Source organism: Bidens hawaiensis, unplaced genomic scaffold, assembly GCF_021521415.1.
Source record: "Bidens hawaiensis isolate Kalapana, Puna unplaced genomic scaffold, B.hawaiensis_p1.1 tig00063020_1, whole genome shotgun sequence".
In the NCBI taxonomy this organism is placed as follows: Eukaryota; Viridiplantae; Streptophyta; class Magnoliopsida; order Asterales; family Asteraceae; genus Bidens; species Bidens hawaiensis.
Window position 1 is genome coordinate 3943 of NW_027501297.1, and position 3942 is coordinate 7884.

Consider the following 3942-nt stretch of genomic DNA (forward strand, 5'->3'; position numbering starts at 1 on the left):
CGTCGCCACTCAACGTCAACTTCAAAAAAAAGATAAAAAGATTTCCTATGTGAAACAGAAAAGAAATTGGCTAAAAAAACATGTTAAAATTTTAATTTAATCAAACACGAAAGTTGAGTGACCTAATTGGAACAATTTTTAAAGTTAAGTGACCTAATTGAAACACTTTTGAAAGTTGGTTACTATTCTATGAAGTTGCCCGTATATTAAAAACTATATTAAAAACCTGTTTTTCACCCACTCACATTCATCAAATGTGTGGTGCCTATCTCTACACGTCATAGCATTCAACACTGGGTTATGATGCGTTTCAACAGATGGTTTTCACTTTCCCAATTCTCCATCCTCTCCTGGTTTTTCAAACCCTTAATCAAAATCGCTGATGATGGGTTCTGATTCGGAACCCTGGGTGGCGCCGGACGGCGATACTGCTTTTGTGGTTCAGTGCTCAGGTGGCCAGCGAAGATAGTGGTAACTTCAATTTTGGTAGGTTTGTGCCTTTCTTTTGTCTGATTATACCACTAAACGAGTCTGTTTACAGGTGGGTTGTCCTTTCACACAACCTCTTGAGAGCACCAAATCGGTTGTAATCACAGCTATGGACGATTGCCGGCTAAAAACCCTATTTTGGTTCCACTACATCACCATCTTTATCGCCTTATCCCTGAAATGAGGTATCCAACATACTTAACACTAATATTGATTTCTTGAAATATTTGTTCCATGGAAGCAAGTTTTGATTGGGTTTATGATATGGGTTTTGATTATTTCTCAACAGACTGATTTGGGGTTTGCTTCATTAATAACATGTCTGTCATTTTTAGGTTCCGATTTGGAACCGTTGGCAGTGCGGGGAGTGGTGGTTGCGAACTATTCGTGGAGGTTGTGTGGGTGGTTCAATGCTCAGGTGGGCGTTTTCATCGCCCTATTGTTGCGGCGGTGGCGTCGTAGTGACAGTAGCCATTTGTGTTTGCTGATTCTGGTCGGTTTGGCTGGTAACGGCTATGGTGATCATGTATCTGAGCCTGTTATGATGACTGTCTATCATTGCGACTTAGCCATGACTTTACGAGAGACTTTTAAGGTCACCCTTTGATCGATTTGTTTGCGAACGGCTATGATGATCACATATCTGAGTCTACGATGATGATCGTCTATAGTTGCTAGGTTCCGAGTCAATTCCGAACCGTTGGTAGCGAGGAAGTAGTGGTGGCTGCTTTCAATATATATATAATTTGTTGTTGAACAATTTTAGCCCGCATATTTTTACTTAACGTATTCGAGTCGGTTTACTAGATAATGGCAATGATGATAATGTATCTGAGCCTGCCTATGCATATGTTGATGATCTGCTATTGTTGTTGTTAATCAACCGCCTAGTAACGCAGGGTCAAAATACTTTTATATCATGTTATCGAGTTATTGTATTTTGTTATTGCATTTCTTAAAGTTTCCATAATTTCTCATGTAAGGTTTTGAATTTATGAAGTTGCTATCTACTTTGTTGTTGTTACAGTTAAACAATAACCTTGATCATATGGATAACCATCACACTCTCCAAATTTAGGAGTTTTTTTTATATTAGCGCTATTTATGATTTGATTTTGAAGAGCTGGCTCGGATAAAAATTTGCAGGTTTATACTAATACTTCCTATTGAAACTGGCAAAACTTGATGCCACTATACTAATAAATAAATAAGTGGATATTTACATACCCAATAACAAATCCGGTTGAATTTATGAAGTTGTCATCTAACTTTCTTTCTATTGTTGACTTGGTTAGATTTTGTTTTGCTAATATTATTGTTGCACCTAATGATGGTTTAATGTCCGTTTGTATATAAAAGATAGTACAACACTGTAAGATCCCGCGACAGCACGCGGGTATTGAAACTAGTTCACATTAAACTAGTACAATTCATTTAATACGTTGGTTTTCTTTTTCTCTTTTTTCTTTTTTATGTTATGTTATCAAATCATATAAAAAATCTTATTCTCTATGTAAAATATCTTTTAAGAAAATTGATAAATATCAAAATTATTTAAAGTTTTATTGGTAGGTCTCAAGTTTAATAAAATACTTCATATTAGCTTGTTGTCTTTTAAAACCTTAAAAACCCACATATGAGCCAACGAAGAATGTATTCATTAAAAACCTAACTCAAAAGTACTTAAATGTGTAGGAAATATTTATATAATAATATGTATATTTTAGTCCATATCAGCCATACGTCGATGGACCACTCGAACCCGTCTTGGAGGTAACCAATAGGATAAAATGGTCTAGCCCATACCCCCTTTAAACTAGGCATTGTATATATTAAAAAAAATTAATTCATTTAACACAGGGCCATGCTTCTCCTAGCACGGGGCCGTGGCCGTGATTTGCGGTCCTAGATCGTCGCTGCATAAATCTAAGTTCAGACTGACACGTAACAGAAAAAAGCTCAATACGGGGTCGTGTCAAATTAACACGGGGACATGCCCAAGGTTTCTGTTTGGCTATAAATTGCACCCTTGCAATTTCATTTCTTGCACCAAATCAAAGCCAAATTCAGTCACTGTTTGCTCAAAATGCCTTCCCAAAACAGCAACGAAATGCTACTCAAACTTCAAGAACTAGCCTGTGAACTCACGGAAATGAACCTACTTGCTGAGCAATGTTTCCTACAATGAACTGAATTAGTGGAGAAAGTCAAAATGGAGTTGAGGGAGATTAACGAGCAAATCCAATTTCAAGTTCTCTGCTCAACCTACTTCCCTCCACCGGGTCCATTCGATGGAGGAGATCCGTTTGGCGGTGGTCTATTCTAGAGTAGTTTGGTTATTGTCATGTTGTTTTTGTTTCAATGTAATCAAGCGAATTAGGCGCAGGTGTTAGGAATATCGAGCTTATCTCGATTTTATGTTTTCTTAGGACTACCGAGCTTATCTCGATCTTGTTGGTATTTAATAACTTTTTAAAGGCGCTATATTGTTCACTAGAAAAGTTCAAAATGACATTTTTAAGTGACTGATTAATATATTTTTAACGACTTGAAACATATGTAGTGTTGTGTTTTTAAAATGTAAGTATGAGTTTCATAAAATTGAAGACATGCTTGCTTATGTTGTCTTTTATTATGGGGAGTTCAACGAGCGAGCCTATCTGGCTTTAACTCGGGCTCAAGCTTAAAGTTAAACAAGCCTTTTGGCTTAGCTCGCTTGTTATTAACTTGCTGAGAGCTTGAATTGTAAAAACCTTAAGTGAAGAAACACTAAGTGACCCTGGGCAGATTACGGATAATCTGGGGGTTAAGTAATGTTTCCCACGAGGATGAGGTCCAGCAAAGAAGGTTGTTCTTCAGGTGACCTGCAAAACAGACACCGTAAGCTCGTCACTGAGAAGAGGGGGTTCCTCCTTGTGACCACCCTCCGGCGTGAGAATCAGACTAGATTGCTCTGAATATAAGTGTATATTAAGAGATTGCTAGAGAAGATAAGATAATGAGATATTAGATGATGTCCTTACCATTCCAAGGTGTTGGAGTATTTATAGCCGAAGGTAGGTTTCCAAGAAGGTACAGCCGGCTGAATAGTATCCCTGTTCTACCAACAGTGGGTTACGCACAAGCCATGCTGGTTGGTGGATAAGCTGCGGCCGATAGTGACAAGGCCGGCTGCACTGTTCCACCAACTGTAGGCTACGCACATCCCACAGTGAGGGTTGGTGAGTAGGCAGCGGCTAATAGTGACAAACAGTACTAGAGGGTGCTCCTCCTCGTACTGTTGTCGGTGAGCTGTCACCCTGTGATTGGCTCATGGGCTGTTTTGGTCAGATCGTCTATTTTGCCCATACCTTGGCAGGTATAGTACAAAAGATCTTCCAGAAGCATACGGACTGGCTCATTTGGGCGGGAGTATTCCCGCCTTGCTCATTCCTTCAGGTGACATTACCGAAG